This window comes from Heptranchias perlo, chromosome 4, assembly GCF_035084215.1.
Source record: "Heptranchias perlo isolate sHepPer1 chromosome 4, sHepPer1.hap1, whole genome shotgun sequence".
NCBI lineage: Eukaryota > Metazoa > Chordata > Chondrichthyes > Hexanchiformes > Hexanchidae > Heptranchias > Heptranchias perlo.
In genome coordinates, this window is record NC_090328.1 from 122,980,815 (window position 1) to 123,002,237 (window position 21,423).

Genomic DNA, 21,423 nt, shown 5'->3' on the forward strand with positions numbered 1-21,423 from the left:
ACTGCCAACACTACTCTATCACATCACTCCTCACACCCACTCAAAGCTTATCCTCATCTTACCTGCACTTACTCACCTCGTCAGTACTCATCCCACCACTACCACTCAACCCAATCCTCATACAATCTCATGGCTCTATCTCATACTCACCCTCTCATGCATCTCTTTCACACTCAGCCTCACCCAACCTGCCACTACCTGTGCTGCAGCCACGGGGCATGCATCACATATGTGTTGTAGGAAGCTTAAGGCAAACATGTCGTGAGCATGAAGGGGATGCACAAGGGTGTTTGAGGGTTTGTCATGGTTTTTACTTGTATTTGATTTCTGATCAACTCACATTACATATTATATTGGCACCATTACTGCCACGTCTTTGCGAATCTTGTCTGGTTTGTGCAACAATGCCCTTTCCTGAGGATCACCATGAAGACCCACACCTGATGTCACCCATTATGTCAATGCAGAGTGGGCATAGGTGTATTTACAGGGTTCTTTTGTGCAGATAACTGAGAGACGCCGGCAATGTCCCCGGTGGCACAGTGGAAGGATGCGGAGGAGAAGGTAAGAAGGTGGTGCTCTAGCCAGCCAGGTGCAGCTCAGCATGAAGGAGGCTGCAGATGTCCACGACTACATGTCGAGTGACTCTGAGCCTCCGTGTGCACTGCTGCTCAGAGAGGTCCAGGAAGCTGAGCCTCAGTCTGTAGTCCCTGTGGCGAGGGTAGTGCCTCTGCGACGCATCTCTCTCTGCCTTTGCCCTCCCTCCTGCTGTGCAGGTGGATGTGTCACAGCACTGTGTTGTGGAGCTCCACATGTCAGAGGTGGACGGCATGGCCGGTGAGGCTGGTGATGCTGTTCGTCCTCCGAGGAAGCCATGACTGCAGCTACGGCGGCCCCCATCTGGAAGATGTACATTTGAGGGGGTCCGCAAGATAGGTAAATGTGTCTGCACACCAGGGTTGAGGTTGCAAGTTGGTGAATTTTAGTGTTAGGAGGTGGGTGGTGCAGGCCAAACTTTGTCCAAAGTGACAGAGTGGCCTCCTGCAATGAGTGAGGGTCTCCCCCCCCACCTGTCAAATGGACCTTTGCAGCTGCCACAGGCTGGTGGCTGCAACTGTTCATTTCAACTGGGAGTGTTTCCCCCAGTATGGGAAACACTCTCAGTTTAGATGAAAATCCCACCCCTCCTAAAATATCATGTCAATCAGGTCTGCTGAAGTATCCAATTAATTGATTTAAGTGGGATCCCGCCGGCTTTAATTGCCGGCAGGAGTCCCGCATGCGGGGGCTGCGTGCGCATCTAAGCGCGTCACTGGGGAACCCGGAAGTAGGCAGGTTGGAGCCGGGCTCTGGACCCGCCCCGGGAATCCCCAATTTTCGGAGACCCCCGCCACGAAGGCACCCGCTCGGATGTCCGAAAATTGAGCCCTTTGTGTCCACCTCACAGTTTACGTTCCCACCTAGCTTTGTATCATCAGCAAACTTGGATACATTACACTCGGTCCCCTCATCGAAGTCTTTAATATAGATTGTAAAGAGCTGAGGCCCCAAGCACTGATCCTTGCTGCACCCCACTAGTTACAGTCTGCCAACCTGAAAATGACACGTTTATTCCTACTCTCTATTTCCTGTCGTAAACTAATCCTCTATCCATGCTAATGCATTACCCCCAACCCCATGAGCCCTTATCTTGTGAAACAACCTTCTGTGTGGCACCTTATCAAATGCCTTTTAAAAATTCAAAAATTACATCCACTGGGTTCCTCTTTATCGACCTACTAGTTACATCCTCAAAAGACTGTAATAGATTTGTCAAACATGATTTCCCTTTCATAAAACCATGTTGACTCTGCTTAATCATATTATGATTTTCTAAGTGCCCTGTTACCATGTCTTTAATAATGGACTCCAGCACTTTCCTGACGACTGATGTCAGGACAACTGGCCTGTAGTTCCCTATTTTCTCGTTCCCTCCTTTCTTCAATAGCGGGGTCACATTTGCTACCTTCCAATCCACTGGGACCATTCTAGAATCGAGGGAATGTTGAAGATCATAACTAATGCTTCCACTATCTCTGCAGCCACCTCTTTTAGAACCCTAGGGTGTAGGACATTGGGTCCAGGGGATTTGTCAGCTTTTAGTCCCATTAAGTTCTCCAGTACTTTTTCTGTACTAACTTCCTCACTCTCATTAGACCCTTGGTTTCCAATTATTTCTGGTATGTTTTTTGTGTCTTCTACTGTGAAGACAGATACAAAATATTTGTTTAACATCTCTGCCATTTTCTTATTCCCCATTACAATTTCTCCCTTCTCAGCCCCTAAGGGACCCATGTTTACTTTCACGACCCTCTTCTTTTTTACATACTTGTAGAAGCTCTTACAATCTGTTTTATATTTCTTACTAGTTTACTCTCATATTCTATTTTCTCCCTGTTTACCAATTTTTTGATCATCCTTTGTTGGTTTCTAAAATTCTCCCAATCCTCAGACTTACTATTCTTCTTTGCAACATTATAAGCCTCTTCTTTTAATCTAATACTTTATTTAATCTTTAACTTTTTTAGTTAGCCACAGATAGATCATTTTTCCCATGGAGTTTTTATTTTTCAATGGAATGTTTATTCATCGAGAATTATGAAATGCTTCTTTAAATGTTTGCCATTGCTTACCTACCATCATATCTTTTAATCTAATTTCTCAATCTACCTTAGCCAACTCGTCCCTCACACCTATGTAATTGGATTTATTTAAGCTTAAGACTCTAGTTTCGGACTTAAGTATGTCACTCTCAAACTCAATGTGAAATTCTATCATATTATGATCACTCTTCCCCAGAGGATCCCTTACTAATTTACCCTGTTTCATTACACAAGACAAGATCTAAAATAACCTGTTCCCTGGTTGGTTCTAGGAAACTGTCTCGAATTCCATGAACTTCGTCCTTCAAACTACTTTTGCCAATTTGATTTGCTCAGTCGATATGAAGATTAAAGTCCCCTATGATTATTGCATTACCTTTGTTACAAGCTCCTCTTAGTTCTTGATTAATACACTGTCCAACAGTATAATTACTGTTAGGGGGCCTATAAATTACACCCACCAGTGGTTTCTGCCTCTTGTAATTTCTTATCTCCACCTATACTGATTCTACTTTTTTTTAATTTGTTCATTGGATGTGGGCGTCGCTGGCGAGGCTGGCATTTATTGCCCATCCCTAATTGCCCTTGAGAAGGTGGTGGTGAGCCACCTTCTTGAACCGCTGCAGTCCGTGTGGTGAAGGTTCTCCCACAGTCTTGTTCTGTAGGGAGTTCCAGGATCTTGACCCAGCGATGATGAAGGAACGGTGATATATTTCCAAGTCGGGATGGTGTGTGACTTGGAGGGGATGTGCAGGTGGTGTTGTTCCCATGTGGCTGCTGCTCTTGTCCTTCCAGTTGGTAGAGGTCGCGGGTTTGGGAGGTGCTGTCGAAGAAGCCTTGGCGAGTTGCTGCAGTACATCCTGTGGATGGTACACACTGCAGCCACAGTGCGCCGGTGGTGAAGGGAGTGAATGTTAAGGGTGGTGGATGAGGTGCCAATCAAGCGGGCTGCTTTGTCCTGGATGGTGTCGAGCTTCTTGAGTGTTGTTGGAATTGCACTCATCCAGGCAAGTGGAGAGTATTCCATCACACTCCTGACTTGTGCCTTGTAGATGGTGGAAAGGCTTTGGGGAGTCAGGAGGTGAGTCACTCACCGCAGAATACCCAGCCTCTGACCCGCTCTTGTAGCTACAGTATTTATATGGCTGGTCCAGTTAAGTTTCTCGTCAATGGTGACCCCCAGGATGTTGATGGTGGGGGATTCGGCGATGGTAATGCCGTTGAATGTCAAGGGGAGGTGGTTAGACTCTCTATTGTTGGAGATGGTCATTGCCTGGCACTTGTCTGGCGCGAATGTTACTTGCCACTTATGAGCCCAAGCCTGGATGTTGTCCAGGTCTTGCTGCATGCGGGCTCGGACTGCTTCATTATCAGAGGGGTTGCGAATGGAACTGTTGGAGGGAAGTTCATTTATGAAGCAGCTGAAGATGGTTGGGCCTAGGACACTGCCCTGAGGAACTCCTGCAGCAATGCCCTGGGGCTGAGATGATTGGCCTCCAACAACCACTACCATCTTCCTTTGTGCTAAGTATGACTCCAGCCACTGTAGAGTTTTCCCCCTGATTCCCATTGACTTCAATTTTACTAGGGCTCCTTGGTGCCACACTCGGTCAAATGCTGCCTTGATGTCAAGGGCAGTCACTCTCACCTCACCTCTGAAATTCAGCTCTTTTGTCCATGTTTGGACTAAGGCTGTAATGAGGTCTGGAGCCGAGTGGTCCTGGCGGAACCCAAACTGAGCATCGGTGAGCGGGTTATTGGTGAGTAAGTGCCGCTTGATAGCACTGTCAACGACACCTTCCATCACTTTGCTGACGATTGAGAGTAGACTGATGGGGCGTTAATTGGCCGGATTGGATTTGTCCTGCTTTTTGTGGACAGGACATACCTGGGCAATTTTCCACATTGTCGGGTAGATCTTCTGAGCCAAGATCCTTTCTCACTACTGTCCTTATGTCATCCTTTATTATCAGGGCTACACCCATCTTCTTTTGCCATTTTGTCTGTCTTTTTGAAAAGTCAAGTACCCTGGAAAATTTAGTTCCCAACCTTGGTCATTTTGCAACCATGGGCTCGATTTTAGGAGCGTGTTTCCGGCGGGTTCCCAGCGGGGTGGCCCTGAAAATCCCGATCTCCAGTCACGTGACCGGATCGCGACGAAATCCCGGCCACTTCCGGGTACCGCGCTGACGTGCGGGGCTGCGCGCGCAAGCCCCGCTGGTGGGAATCCCGCAGGCAATTAAAGCCAGCGGGGTTCCACTTGAGAGTACTTACCTTGCTCGTTGTGGTCATTTAATGAGCTGAATCAGCTGTCAAAAGAGGAAGTGTGGGATTTTAGGTTCAAGGCAGTGAGTTTCCCACACTGGGGGAAACAGTCTCCCTCCAACCAGGCGTGTTGCAGCCAGCAGCCTGTGGCAGGTGCCAAGGTGCGCTCCACGGGGGAGAGCCCTCACCCACGCAGGAGGCCACCGCGTCACATAGGGCAACCCCTGCCCTCCACCACCCCCCGCCAAGCCAGAGGACAGACCGACACGAAACCGCAGCCCCAGTCCGAGGAACCACACACCTACCCTGCACAACCCCTCAGACCAACACCTGCCAGTTGGGTGGTGTGTGGAGACCCTCGGAGGACGAAGAGCATGACCAGCCCCAGCAGCCTCGCAGTCCACGCCGTCCGCCGCAGAGACGTGGATCCCCCCAACACGGTGTTGTTGCACGCCCACCTGCACAGCAGGAGGGAGGGCTACCGCAGAGAGAGACGCGTTGCAGAGGGCACTACCCTCGCCACAGGGTCCACAGACCGAGGCGCAGCTCCCCGGACTTCTCCGAGCAGCAGTGCACAGGGAGGCGCAGATTCGCTCGACATGTAGTCGTGGAGATCTGCAGCCTCTTTCATGCCGAGCTGCTCCTGGCTGGCCCCAGCACCAACTGCTTACCTGTCGCTGGCAAAGTCACCACTGCCCTCCACACCTTCTCCTCCGCATCCTTCCAGGGTGCAGCCGGCTACACCGCCGATGTCTCTCAGTCGTCTGCGCGGACGAGCCCTGCAAATACACCTGCACCTACTCTGCAGTAACACGATGGGTGGCATCAGTGGTGGGTCCTCATAGTGATACCCAGGAGCGGGCATTATTGGACACAACGGACAGGATTCGCGGAGACATGGCAGTGGTGGTGTCAATATAATGTGTGCTGTTTGTTGCTCTGAAATTCAATATGGGTAGCACCCATGACAAACCCTCAGACACCCTTGTGCACCCCCTTCATGCTGACGAGACGTTTGCCTTACGCTGCCTACTGCACATATGTGATGCATGCCCTGTGGCTGCAGCACAGGTGGTGGCAGGTTGAGTGAGGCCGTGAGGGAGATGCACGAGCAGGTGAGTATGGGATGGAGCCATGAGATTGTATGAGGATTGGGTCGCGTGTTAGTGGCAGGATGAGTACTGGCGAGGTGAGTAGGTGGAGGTAAGATGAGGATGGGGTGTGAGTGGGTATGAAGGGTGATGTGACAGAATAGTGTTGGCGGTGCCGAAGGAGATTTGGGGTGGGGGCAGTGTTGTGGCAGACGAAGTGCAGGGGAAAGACTACGTGTTCTCACTGCGGCTGACCTACTTAGGTCATTGCAGCGCCTCCTGCACTGTATGCAGGTGGGCCATATGTTGGTGGTGCAGGTGACCCCCTCTGCCACCTCGAGCCAGGCCTTCTTGGTGGCAGAGGCAGGCCGCTTCCTCCCGCCCGCCGGGGGGAAGATCTGTGTCCTCCCCCTCCTCCTCACCCCATCTGATGATACCTGGGGTGAGGCATCATTAAACTGGGAGCAGCCTTCCCCCTGGGCTGCTCCATGCTGCAATTTGTCCCATTGGTTGCAGCATCTGTCAGTGGAGGACTGCGCCTTTAACTTGAGAGCCTCCAGCTGACAGATCGTACTGCGCATGCGCAGCCCGCCCGACGCGCAGACCAGCGCCGTGGACCCCGGAGGAGCAGGTAATTGATTCCTATTAGTGGGTTGCCTGCTACGATCGCGTGGGCAACCCACTAATTTCGCCGTCCGCGTTTTCGACGCTCCCGGAGGACCACCCGCTGGGAACCCGCAGGCCTGCTAAATTCGAGCCCCATGTCTCTGTAATGGCTACTAGATCAAACCCATTTATCTCTATTTGTGCCATTAATTCGTTTATCTTGTTACGAATGTTTTGTGCATCCAGATAAAGCACCTTTAATTTTAACTTTTTACTATTTTTCCCTGATTTGACCTTATTCACTGATGCACTATTACCATTAAACTCTCTGCCCCTTCCTGACACACTCTGCTTATCTTTGCCCAAATCGCCACACTGTTCTGTGACCTTGACTTTTTTTAGATGTTTAAATTTCCCCCCACCTGAACCCTCCCCCCACCACCTTTTTAGTTTAAAGCCCTATCTGCAGCCCTAATAGTCGATTAACTTTGTTTAAGCTGTCCAGTTCTGGTAGTTTCATGGTTTTTTGCTGCTGCTTTAGCTCATGTGTATTGTGAACTTAATCGGGGGTCGATTTTGATTTTTGAACGCACCATCCCCGTGGCTAAGACGCAGCTGTGATTTGAGGCCTCGGCGTCATTAGCATGGGGCTGGAGAGCCCTGGGGCTCCGATGCAGCTCACTGCATTGAGGCCTCCCAATATCGGGGTCTCCCCGGCTGTCAGCAAGGTAGGTGTAGGGGAGGGTCGTCAAAACAGAGGGTGGGGATCCTGAGGAGGCAGCAGACTAAGATTATTTTCCTGCTGCTTCAAGTCCTACAAAAATAATTCCAAACTTACCTTGGCTGGGCTTCCTTGGCTCCATCGCCCCGATTTGTTTATTAAAAGGGGCCTAGCACCTGAAACAGGCAGGCGTTTTGGACACCCGACAGTAGGCCCCTTTCAAAATGTGTCCATCCACTTTGACGGTGTAACCAGGGCGGCAAAGCTACCGATCTCATTTTGAGGCTGTTAACGGGGGGTGATTGAAGTGAAAATGGACCCCAATATGTTGACTGTGTATCTATCCAACTAAATTCTACCCTAACTGAAGGCATTACACTGGTGGAAGGCCATGTCACCAACTGCAGAGCTTTAGGGGACATAGAAGCCTTGTATCTGCAACATACTTTGAAGAACTTGCATAATAGAAACATAGGAACAGGAGTAGGCCATTTAGCCCCTTGAGCCTGTTTCACCATTCAATTAGATCATGGCTGATCTGTATCTTAATTCCATCTACCCACCTTGGTTCCGTAACCTTTAATACCTTTGCCTAACAAAAATCTATCAATCTCAGTTTTGAAATTTTCAATTGACCCCCATCCTCAATAGCTTTTTTGGGGGAGAGAGTTCTAGATTTCCATTCCGTGAAGAAGTGCTTCCTGACATCAGCCCTGAACAGCCTAGCTCTGATTTTATGCCCCCATGTTCTGGACTCCCCCCACCAGAGGAAATAGTTTCTCTCTATCTACCCTATCAAATCCTTAATCATCTTAAACACTTCAATCAGATCACTCCTTAATCTTCTATACTCGAGGGAATACAAGCCTAGTCTATGCAACCTGTCCTCACTTCTTAAAAAGAATGTTTTCATAGATTAAAAGCAAATAATTCCCAGAAAAACAAAGGCAAGCACTGTGCACAATGAAGGGAAACTGAAGCAGTTATAGATCAGCTAAATGGTTAATGGAAAAGAGGATAGTCGACAATGATGGTAATAACACGAAAAGCTTTTTTAACAATGTTAAGAATCAGAGGACCATCAAGTGCTGTATTGGGCCATTGAAAGATGCTCTAGGGCAAATTTAAAAGATCTCTTAGGGTATGGGAGAGATATTAAATGAGTATTTTCCCTCAGTCTTTACTCTTGAAGATGATGCTCAACTCATAGAAATAAGTTGCGCTGTCAGCAGTAAAACTGTTAATATTAAAACAGATGACACTATTAGATAAAATAAGGAACCTTAAAATAGATCGAGCTGCTGGCCTAGATGACATCCACCAGAGGGTCCTTAAAGAAATGGGACAAATGCTATGCGAGCCTCTTCTCCTCATTTTTCATAGCTCGCTAGAGTTGTTCCCTCAGACTGGAACAATGCTATTAGAGTTCCAATTTTTAAAAAGGTTGATAAGGCAGAGCCGGATAACTGTAGGCCCATTAGCTTGACTTCAGTAATTGGTAAGATGCTCGAAAGTATCATAAGATATGCCCTATATAACCACTTGGTTCAAGGAGGCATCATCAGGTACACTCAACACAGCTTCTGGAAAAGGAGATTGGGCGTGATTTTATACCCCAAGAACAGGTGGGTTGGGGATGGGTGAGAGTTGAAAATAGTTGTTTTTTGGGTCGCGGCCGCAACCCGGCTTTATTTCCAGGTTTAACATCGGAGCGAAAAAAGTACAGGCTTCCCACTGGGAATGCCAAGTCCAAAAATTTTGCGGTTGTGACCAAAAAAACCCCAACTATTTTCAACTCCCACCCACTCCCAACCCACCCAATCTTGGGATTTAAAATCACCCCCATTGTGTCTTACAAATTTGATTACATTTTTTGAAGAAGTTACTAAGTTAGTCGATGAGGGCAACTCGGTAGACATTGTCTGCCTGAACTTTCAGAAAGCCTTTGATAAGGTACCTCACAAGAGGTTATTCTACAAGATAGAATCTTGTGGAACTAGGATAATCTACCATGGTCGATTAAGAATTGGCTGAATGACCACAGGCAGAAAGTTATTGTCAATGGATTTGGATCTACTTTGAGATCGGTTACCAGTGGAGTCCTGCAGGGATTGGTGTTAGCACCGTAGCTCTTCATTAATGACCTAGATATAGGTGTTGGGGGAATGATCCACAACTTTGAGGACGATACTAAGCTATGTGCGAGTGTAAGGACTGCAGAGGATGCTAAACTAACTGCAAGCAGATCACAATGTGTTGGGAGAATGGGCCCGTGTTTGGCAAATCATGTTTAACGGAGACAAGAGCAGTGTTATGCACGTGGGTAGGTCTAATGCCAAAGATACATACAGGGAACAGAATTAAAGTCACTGATGAAGAGAAAAAGATCTGGTTGTTTTGGTGCATCACTCTCTCAAGGTTCACGGCCAATGCCATGAAGCTGTATCTAAAGCAAACCGGGTACTAGGTTGTATTCACTATACAATTCACCACAAAAATTACCATTTTGTCCTTGTACAAGACCTTGGTTAGGCCCCATTCAGAACATTGTCTCCAGTTGTAGAAGGCAGAAAATAGGCAAAAAAAAGGCACCAAAGTTAACCAACTGCCTATAAAGACAAACCAGCAACTAGCCTTTATGGAGTAGATGAGCCCCTTAAATAGGACTCCTGCAGGGTCCTTGCTGACTATTAACACCACAATTTGCTGAGCGAGTATATCACATGACGCGTCTGGCCCTGGGCTGGCCCAATATCGCAAAAGGGTCCTACAACAAGTGTAGGACCTTCATTTGAATATTATAATGAGACTTTTAAATACTTCTGGTGGCAGTCTGGACAACTACTGAGCAACCTGATCCAATATGGTGGGTGAGGCCACTTCTGGCGCAGAATGAGCGGCGCACACTGCCCGCCATATTGGACCCTTAGGCACCCGTTTTACGCCTGTAAATCGAATTTCTAGGCCATCAAGTTTTAAAATTTGAAACGTGGTTTAAGGCAGTGAGGACTAAGAGGCTGATCACATCACTGCTTTTCAAATTAATGAATTGCTAAGGAATGAATTAGGTAGTAGCAGAGAACTGATGAACCATTGGATAATTTTGCCCGCAGAAAATAGGAGCGGTATTTGAAATTACTTCCCACAGCAGAAGATTATTCAATATTTGGTAGAAAAAACATAGATCAGAGTGAGCTAATGGCTTATGGCCGGTACCATTAATTATATAGAGGGCATGTGTTGGAGGAATCCTTTATCGTGAACAGAAATGAAAGTAATAAAGGGAATTGTTTTAACAACAAAGCTAACTTGGGAAATCAATAGAAATGATAGAGTAGAACTGTGTTATGAATTCAGACAACTGTATACTGCTCCTAATTATCTACAGAGAAACAAGAGTCATGGTCACGTCTTAGCTCTGGTGTAAAGACTCGTCTTATATTCCCCATAAATACATCCAATTATGGCTTAGAAAGCTTTGCTGCAAGGATGTGGGAAAAGAATCTTCTCCCCTTTCAGAGCGGGGAGCTCTGTTCAGCTTAACTCCACAGCCTAAATTTCCTGAGCCTGCACTGGCAGTCCACCCACGAATTTCCGGTGCGTGCTGGTGACGGGCAAGGTTCCCCATGAGCTCGCGAAATCACCCTCAAAGAAGCTCCATTGCCCTCCTCAATGCAAGTATTTTTGCTACCTACTCCATTTTGCTGGAATGTGAGGACAACGTGCACTGGTCTGTCCAGAGTTGGTCAGAGACACTAGAAAAAGCCCCATCATCGATGGAGAGCTGACGAAACTTAAATATTGATAGAGCCACTCTCTCCGAGACCAGGCTAGCTGATACAAGTCCTTTGCATGAGATGTATTACACCTTTTGGCATAGTAAAAGTCAATGGAACTGCATGCGCACGGGATGGGTTTTGTGGTTAAAAATTCATTATTACCCAAGATCGAATGTCCTGTTGCAATAACAGAATGTATTATATCATTAGGAATATTTCTACAGGGGGCTTTGCTAGGGTCATCGGTATATATACCCTAACATCTTCCTCCTCCTCTTAAGATAAGACAAGGTGTCAGCCTTGGCTCTGTAATCGCCCTCTTGCCTCTTAATCAGAAGGTTGTGGGTTCAAGTCCCGTTCCAGAGACTTGAGCACAAAATCTAGTCTGACACTTCAATGCAGTAACTGAGGGAGTGCTGCACTGTCGGACGTGCTGTCCTTTCGATGAGACGTTAAACCGAGGCCCCATCTACCCTCCCAGGTGGACGTAAAGGATCCCATGGCACTATTTTGAAGAAAAGCAAGGAAATTCTCTCCAGTGTCCTGGTCAATATTTATCCCTCAACCAACATCAATAAAACAGATGATCTGGTCATTATCACATTGCTGTTTGTGGGACCTTGCTGTGTGCAAATTGGCTGTCGTGTTTCCTACATTACAACAGTGCCTCCACTTCAAAAGTGCTAGATTAGCTGTAAAGTGATTTGGGACGTCCTGAGGTCATGAAAGGCGCTATATAAATGCAAGTTCTTCCTTTTTTCTATTTGTTCTATCAGCAATTTGATAGCATCACCAGCAAGCAACCACAGGGTGGGTGATTCTATCTACAAAGAGATTTTAATGCTAGGGTCGGCTCAAATCATGAGATGTGACCATTTTGTATCGGTGACCACGGAGTGAGGAAAATGAACAACAATGGGCAAAAACTACGAGAGCTCTGCACCCACCGAGAACTGTGTATCACCAACATCGTCGGAAGGCCAGAACTGGACACTGGCACCAACTAGATCTAGTTATTATCCTTAGAAAGCACCTACAGGATGTTCTTCATACTCGCAGTTTTCACAGTGCAGATTATGACACAGATCATGAACTTGTGTGCTGCAAAATAAAGCTTTCACTAAAGAAATGCCATCGTACCAAACAATGTTGTTGCCCATGTATTAATATCAAGACAACAAAAGACCAAGGAAGGTGTCTCTAATTTACGGTGAATCTCGAAGAAGCTTTGTTATCGGTTCCACCTCCCCCGACGCAGCATGGAACACGCTCAGAATATTCCATAGGATTGAGATCTTCCAGATGATTCCAAGGCCGCTGGGCCGACTCAGGCTCAGGTTCTAAGACGTTTGCCGGAGGCGCTAGAACATTTTTAACTTCGATACCAGAGGTTGGGAAGATGTGGCGAACCGCAGGCCACATTAGAAGGCGTGCGCTGCATTAGGGAGTCAAGGAGGCTGAAGAAAGATGGCTGAGAAAGAGAGGAAAGGGAAGGGAGCATCAGCTCTCAAGAATTAATACTGCGCCTAATCATCTGACCCTGCGACTTCTGTCTGCACCATCTGCGACGGGGACTGTAGCTCGAGAATTGGGCTCTTCAGCCACTCATGATGTTGCAGCAAGGCAAAGAATGATTTGGCCCTTACACCATCGTCTTTTGAGACAGGCGGCTGCCATATATACTTCATTTTGCTGTAAATCCACCTTCAAGTTATGCAAAAAAGTCCAGAGCGATAAAAGGCCATTTGGCCATTTTGTGTCAATGAATTGTTAGGTTTATGTAGCGCTCTTATTGTTATTTTTAGTATTGTTAGCTTTGGCTCAGTGGTAGCTTTTGTGTACTTGAAAGGTACATAAAATGGCAACAAATGTGCTTAAGGTTTAAATATGATTGTAAAATATTTACACTTCCTTATTGAGAAGATAAATTTAGTGTCCACATCAGTAGGTTATGGGTTCAAGCCCCACTCCATAGAGTTGAGCATATAAACTAGACTGACACTTCAGTGCAGTACTGAGGGAGTGCTGCAGTGTCGGAGGTGCCGTCTTTCAGATGAAACGTTGAACCAAGACCTCGTCTGCTGTCTCGGATGGGTGTAAAATATCCCACGGCAATATTTCAAAGAAGAGCAGGGGAGATCCCACCCCTCACCCCCCAGTGTCCTGGCCCAATATTTACCCCTCAACCAACATCACTAAACAGATGATTCAGTCATTATCACATTGCTATTTATGGGACCTTGCTCTGCGCAAATTGGCTGCCACGTTTCCTACATTACAACAGTAACTACACTTCAACAGTATTTCATTGGCTGTAAATTGCTTTGGGAAGTCCTGAAGTCATGAAAGGCGCTATATAAATGCAAGTTCTTTCTTTCTTTAATGCCATTGTTGTTCATGTGATTGTATGGCGATTTCTTAAGAAAAAATGAAAATTAAAAGTTGGCCTTTAGTTTCAAACGGTTTAAAATGGTAAAGGGTGTGAGTGCGATAAACATGCAGACAGAGTGTGCACAATGGGTGGACAGGTGAGGTAACATGGGACTTAATTGATTTATGTGTTCGGCCCTCATCATAAGGCAGTCAGCGAGCTTCTGGCATGAACGTAAGTTCAGAACCTATAGCAGCAACTACAGAAGATTTCAAATCCGTTGAGGGGGAAAGCCCACAAGTGACTACCAGAGAAAAGTCTCCAAAAACTCCATCCAGCATTACCTAACAGCAGCTGAAGGTCCTTTTCACTATCACTCCAAAAGGCCACTTCCTGACCTGTACTGCCCATGGTTGGTGAGCGGGAGCAGGCACTTTAAAAAAAAAATCATTCTCGGGACGTGAGCGTTGCTGGCAAGACCAGCATTTATTGCCCATACCGAGTTGCCCTGAGAAGGTCTTCATCAATCCTAGTGGTCTAATACAATTGAGTGACTTGCTAGGCCACTTCAGAGGGCAGTTAAGAGTCAACCACGTTGGTGTGAAGCTGGAGTCACATACAGGCCAGACCTGACAAGGATAGCAGGTTTCCTTCCCTGAAAGACATTAGTGAACCTGATGGGTTTTTAGGACAATCCAACAGCTCCATCGTCAGGTAGGTAGAGACAAAAATGACATGACTTAACTCCTATTTACATTTGTACTCAAGGCTCCAACCTGTTTTAGGCACAAGCTCTGGCCGCCAGGATGGCGGACCTCCCAAATGTCAGAACGAAAGTCTACACAGCGGTAATTCGGCAGGGCTAACTGGAAAGGGCGGGGGAGTGGGACTAGCTGGATCGCTCTTGCATAGAGCTGGCGTGGACTCGATGGGCCAAATAGCCTCCTTCCGTGCTGTAACCTTTCTATGATTCTATGATTCTATGTCTTCCTATGAAACCCAAAGTCTGATTTGACCCTAATACCCATCCCTTAAATAATACACAACTCCAGGTTTGTACCCTGTTGCAAATAGTTGAAATAGGTCTTCTCTGTCTCCCATCTCCTTCTCCTATTCAGTGACATATTTTTTATTACAAAGCAATTTACTGTTTTGACAGATTCTCACTAATAATAATGATACATTTGCAAACAGCATTGTTGAATTCTGTGATAAAAGCATGGACTACCCATAAATAACATCATGTCAGTGCTTTTATTTATGATCCTGTTAACATGTTAGAAATCATGACTGAGAATAAATATATATCAAAATGACAGACAGAAATTTAGGAATTCATCTGAATAAAGGTTGGCATGCGAATGACAAAATGGCATGATTTAGAGAACCCGTGATTCTAACCTTTAAACAAACTAAAGGTTCCACTGATTGTGCAAATTGTCCAAGTGTTTGGAGAAAGGTTGTTGTACCGTATGTTAATTAGATGACTAATTCTGACAGTGTCAGCACTTTTATCTGTAGTTTATAATTGATTGCTTTTCAATTTAAAACAACATTGAAGCCCTAATTTTAACTCGTTGGATGACAGTGTGTGACCGGTGGGGTGAGCACTTGGCTTGCCCTGACTCGCCGGCGTGAGCCCTGGGCTGTTTTAACTCCCGGCCCTCATTGCCGTAGTGCAGGCCCGCCTCCCACCCGAACCCAGTGGGAATGCCATGAGGCCGTTGGGTGGGAGCGGGGTGAGAGCTGAAGGAGACTGCTGCTCCACACTGCACATGCTCATCCTCCTCTTCCCCCAACTTCTTCCTCCTCTTCCTCCTCCATTTCTTCTTCTCTTCCTCCTCTACTTCTTCTTCCTCCTCTTCCTCCTCCTCCTCCTTCCTCCTCCTCCTCTGCCTCCTCCTCTTCTTCCTCCTCCTCTTCTTCCTCCTCCTCCTCCTCTTCCTTCTCCTCTTCTTCCTCCGCCTTCTCCTTCTGTAGTTCTTTCTGCCCAGATGGTGTTAAGGGCTGATCCCTCATGATGGTGAAATTATGGAGCATGCACCAGACGATGGCAAATCTGGATATCCGCTCAGGGGTGTGCTGCCACATCTGAAGGGTACACCTTGCCTCCCAGCAGTCAGCCTGTGACCTGGCGGCCTGGTTGGAATAAAGGCAGCACCGAGGACTGGCGCATGATAAATGCATCGTGACTGCTGCCAGGAAACTGGGCACAGGTCTGCTTGATGTGCCGCCTGTGGTCGCAAACCGGCCGGACGTTGAGGGAGCGGAATTCCTTTCCATTGACAAATGTGCCAGGCTTGTGATGGGGAGCATGCAATATGTGTGCAGTCTATGGCACCTTGGACTTTGGGGAAGTCTGCAATGCATGTGAAACCTAGTTCTGTCTCACCCTGCTTCGCTCTGTCCGTGGGGAAAGAGATGTCGGTGTTCCTCCTGGTGACCTCCCTGATACAACAGTGGACTGCAAACTGGGAGATGACATTCATGTCAACTGCTGCAGTCTGAAAGGAGCCTGTGGCATAAAAGTTAAGGACCACGGTGACCTTGACAGCCACAATGTGGACAAATGTAAGGAGTCTTACAAGACCAGGTTATAACCTGGTCTTGTAAGACTCCTTACATTTGACAGCCACAGGCAGTGCTCTCCATGCCCCTGGTGCGAGGCTCAAGTTATGGTTACAACAGGTGCTTTAGCTTGGTGACAGCCTCCTTTGTGAAGCAAAGGCACCTGAGACATTGCTCCTCAGAGAAGTTCAGGTAGGAAAAGTGTTCCCTGAAGACCCGTTATGCGTGTGGCCTCCTGCGCACTGCCCTCCTCATTCTCCCTCTTCTGCGAGCTACTCCTGCTCTCTCCTGTCGTTCTAACTGCTCCCCCTACTCCTCCAGCCCAAAAGACAGCCTTACGAGGCCACTCATGGTTGCTGTACAATTGTTTAGAAGATAGCCAAAAACAGTCCAGCACCAGCAAAATTTTCTCAGCAGTCAGAATTACGTTTCCAGAGTCAGAAAACAGGCTAAAAAATGCCAGAAGATGAGCAGCAGCCTTAAATGACAAACCAGCAACTAACCTGCAAGTACTGCAAGACCCCTTTAAATAGCACTGCTGAAGGGCCCTTGATGCTTGTACAGCCATGCATTGCGGAGCGAGTTTATCACATGGTGAACCCAATATCAGACCTATATCAGAAAAGGGTCCTACCAAAAGTGTAGGCCCCTAATTTGAATATTTTTTTCATTATTTTGAATAATTCTGGCCTACGTCCTAGATGCCGATGAAGCAGCCAATATGGCAGGCATGTATTTCCAGTGCGTAATGAGTGCACACGACCCACCCGCCATATTGATCCTTCTGGATCTGAGAAACGGGTGCAGTGCTGTTGAATTTCTCGACCATTATTATATATTAAGTTAAACAAAATTATGCATAATGGTATTCATCTTACATCTAAAATCCAACAATCAAAATTACAATTTTAATATCTGCCTTTCAGGCCTAGAAATTCGCGCATGCTCATTTTGTGGGGCGGGGCAATAATCGCCCGATAATCAATTTTTTTTCCCAAAAACTATCCAGTTCCCTCTTGAATTTGCCGACACTATAAATGGTGGAAAATTGAAGTTATCTTAAAACAGAATACTTATACCCAGAACCGAGAGCCAGCAGTAATCGCGAAGGTGTTCGTTTATACAGTTATTTGTTTCATGACAAAATGGTCATTAGAATACTAAAACCCAAAGTAAATACATACCTTCTCGTTCATTTTTATCTCATTTTTCAACCACATCTCAATCTGTTTGTCAGCCCTCTCCTCCATCTTTGCCATGTCTTCAGTTTGGATATCCCGTCACTGATGAGTTTAGCGCCAATGTTCGTCCAATTCTCATTCTTGAGGTCATTCCCAGCCTCTGAATCCTATCAGTACAGTTGCTTAGTCTTCCAATAGAGATGAGTGTTGAATCCAATAAGGATAGTTAGAAAATTTGGATTCAGAAGCAAATGATCCCTTTAATATAGTGCGCTAATATCACTGCATCCTAACTTTCAGTATTAGCCATCTTGTACTGCTTACATCATTTCATTGACATGCAGTGCTGTTATAACTGGTGCTCTGAGATCCAGAGGAAAGCATAACAGCAGTGGCCCCATTAGAATTGTATCAATAGAGCTGATACATGGCCTAGAAATTCAGGAACGTCCATGACTAGGTGCTCAGGGGGAGGTGGATGGGGGCACTCGGTAAATACACCTCAGAATGGTGAGGTCTGAGGTGCCCCTGATGGTGCCCAATGGTCTTGGACCTCATTGTCATACAGCCAGGGTGGCTTGCAGCCCGCTGGTGAACAGAGGAGAGGAGTGAAGAAAAATTGATCAGATCAGCAGCCTGGAGTCACGGAGGAGGGAGATCGGAAGTTGAGGAAGGCCATGGTGGGGTGGGAGATCGGGGGTCGAGTGGGGCCAGGGGGAGGGTGATTGGGGGTCGAGGGGGGCCGGGGGGGTGGGAGATCAGGGGATAGAGTGGGGCCGGGGGGAGGGTGATTGGGGGTCGAGGGGGGCCAGGGTGGGGGGGGGGTGGGAGATCGGGGGTCGAGAGGGGCCAGGGGGAGGGTGATTGGGGGTTGAGGAGGGCCGGGGGGGTGGGAGATCAGGGGATAGAGTGGGGCCGGGGGGAGGGTGATTGGGGGTCAAGGGGGGCTGGGGTGGGGGGTGGGAGATCAGGGGTCGAGTGAGCCGGGGGGAGGGAGGTTGGGAGTCGGGGCCGGGAGATCAGGAGATTGAGAGGTATCCTTTAATCTGTGGTTGGGTGGAGCACTCCAGCTCTTCCCGGCTGCACATTGAGGTAAATCACCTTCTTTGTTGTAGCGTTCTGTAGGGCTGGTTTCTCTGGGTGTAACCCGCGATGGCGCTGGCTGCTTCAGGGCAAACCAATGTTGGTGCGGTGACCTCAATCAGGCGTCGGGCCCCTTATTTGCATATGTAAAGAGCCCAATGCTTGCTTCAGGCATGGGTAAAAGACGCCTCTTGCTTGTCCTTACACAATATGGTGGGCGGCACATTTCCAGCCGGAAGTGTATGCGCACATCCTGCCCGCCATTTTTCGGCTTTAGTCGGCTGTCTATCGCCTGAAAAATGGGCCAATTTCTAGGCCACGATCAATTCACAGTGCATTGTAATAACAACAGCAGAATAAATAAGGAGTGGTTGCCACACTGAAATACGAACGAGAAATGATCCACGCTATATCATTTAAAGTGAATTTGTTTGGTAAGGTGAAAGTAATTCAGAACCTTATGGAGTGCTTTAATTTACACAAAGGACTGTGGGTAAAAACAGCCTTTTCGGTTTACATTTTGCCATCTTAAAGTTCTTACATCAGATTCAGCTTGAGGGAACTTGAGTTTTGGAGCCTCTAAAGTTAAATCTGAGCCTGAAATAAGCTGGCGACGCCTATCTTAGTATTGAGAGATCCTTGAAGTCACGCTGCATTACCTACACCATAAAATATTCAGTACCACCTGAGAATGACACCAGCATTGTGACCAGTGTGTGCATCTTAACATACGAAACTCCACGTGCACTAAACCGAACCTGTTGGGAAGGTTTGGAGTGTAAAAAGAGACAGTTTCTGATGTTGGAGGGGGACACTTAATGCTAAAGGGATCAAGGGATATGGGGAAAAAGCGGGAACAGGGTACTGAGTTAGACGATCAGCCATGATCATTTTGAATGGCGGAACAGGCCCGAAGGGCTGAATGGCCTACTCTTGCTCCTATTTTCTATGATTCTATGTTTCTATTCAAACTTCAGAGTTCCATCTGAACTTAGGCATGTGCTTTACATGGGATTTATTATTAACCCCAAGGTCAGCTTTGCAGCAGATTTGCTTGGCTTGCTATTTGGGTATATGAAGAACACACTTACGATTTCACGACAAATTGCAGAGTAAATCAACCCTTATGTTCCTTCTGCCAGCAATTCAGAATCAAGGGCATTCTACAACAATTGGACTCTGTTTCGTTTGAACGCCAATTTGATTAACCCGATGAGCCTGGACTTATCCTTGGCTATGTCTTTCACACGCGAATGATTAGACAATTTCGGACGCATTTCTAAAACTGAAAAACAAATCAGAAAATAAGATAGCTCTTTATTTTGACATGAATTACATTCTATTTTCATGATCGAAGGCTGCTCTTTGATTGGGATTGATTGGTTTTACAGAGACAGTATTAGCCAGAAGCATCTTTACACATTAACTCAGGCCAACAGCTGAAACAAATCCTGAGCTATTAACAGTTACGACAATTCTCTCCCAGCTAGGAGAAGCCCAGGTGCTGACTGTCACTCAAATTTCCATTCTTAGGTTGTCACTTCTCAGCTGAGTCAGTGTTGTAAATGAATCTGTGCACAGAAACAAGTCATTCAGTCTCAGGAAGAGGAAAGGACTGACATTGCCTGACTTTTCCAATTTAAATCATACCTCCAACCGTGGAGAGACATTGATAGCAGTGATAGAGAAATGTTCCACTTGTTACAGTTCTTGCCTCCCATTTGGAAAAGAATGTGTTGAATGACATGAAAGGAAGATTGGAGGGAAATGGGCAGGACCTCATAGAATAGTAGGAAGTAATCCATAAATCCTTAAATTCATATATGTTTATTTATATATTACATACAGTTCACTATCTGAAGAAACCTCTGCACTTTGCAAAAAAACTCTTCTATTTATTTTCCATATTGCAGATGTTAATACTATTAAAAACTATAATTTAATCATACTGTGAAGGCCTATTTTCCAAGCGTTGCTAATTTTAGTACCAACTGAAAGCAAAGACAGAAATAGCATCCATAGCAATAGAATTAATTTTGATGCTTCTGACATTGCATTTTCAAATTCTGCTTCAACTCAGTTTTAAACACTGGTGGACCAAAAATGTCAATTCAGCTAATTATTAGCAGCAGGGTCTTCTTCCACTTTTCTTAACAAACTGTTTATCAACTAATATAAAATTCTTATGATATTATTACCAGGGCAGTTAACTACACAGCAAAAGTTTTCCACTAAACTGGCTTCATGAGAATATCGGATGTGGTGGATTGTTCCCACAGGGAGATAAAGGCATCATCAGACAGCCTAGTGGTGCATATCCACCATTCGAACTTTTGGCCCCTCGATATGCAAGTGATCTCCAGCGCCTAGAAAACAATTTTCCATCTGACTGACCAATTTCCAAATAAACAGTTGGGAATTCTCATTTATTTGAGCAAGACGCCTGATTCAATCTGGCATTTGAGGGAAGTGTGATACTCCCTTTGAAAAACCGTGTCTATCAACCTCAAACCCTGGCTAAGCACAGCTTTAAACAGCAGCTAAATTTACTATCTCCATAATACAACAAATCCTCGGTCTATTCAGGCAAAGATTTAGATGGCTCGGTCACTTTGGAGATTCCTACGGTGCGTAGATTCTTTCTCTTCTGCTACAAAACCTTGTAATTCAGAGCGACATCCACAAAGGAACGTATCCATGCCTTGGTGACGAATAAGGAGAAGGTGCAGCAGCCTGTGCTGCGGGGTGAGAGGGAAAAAAATGTGTTGACGTGAGTAAAAGAGTTTAGGGACTATTTCACTGAACGGCATTTCAGTTCAGGCAGTCCACGGAATGTCTTCGGCCCATGATGACCTCCATCAACCATACTTTCTATCTATTGTCATGTATTTTTAAAACAACTCATCAATTTTGTGCCAAAAATGCCTACAGTAATAATTTTGTGTATTGGTACCAAGTTAAGGTCTTTTTACTTGATTGGTGTGCGCATTGTTGGCAAGGCCAGCATTTATTGCTCATGCCCAGTTGCCATGAGGAGGAGGTGGTGGGCCTTCTTCTTGAAACATTACAGTCCATGTGAGTGGTTTGATACTGAGTGACTTTCTAGGCCACTTCAG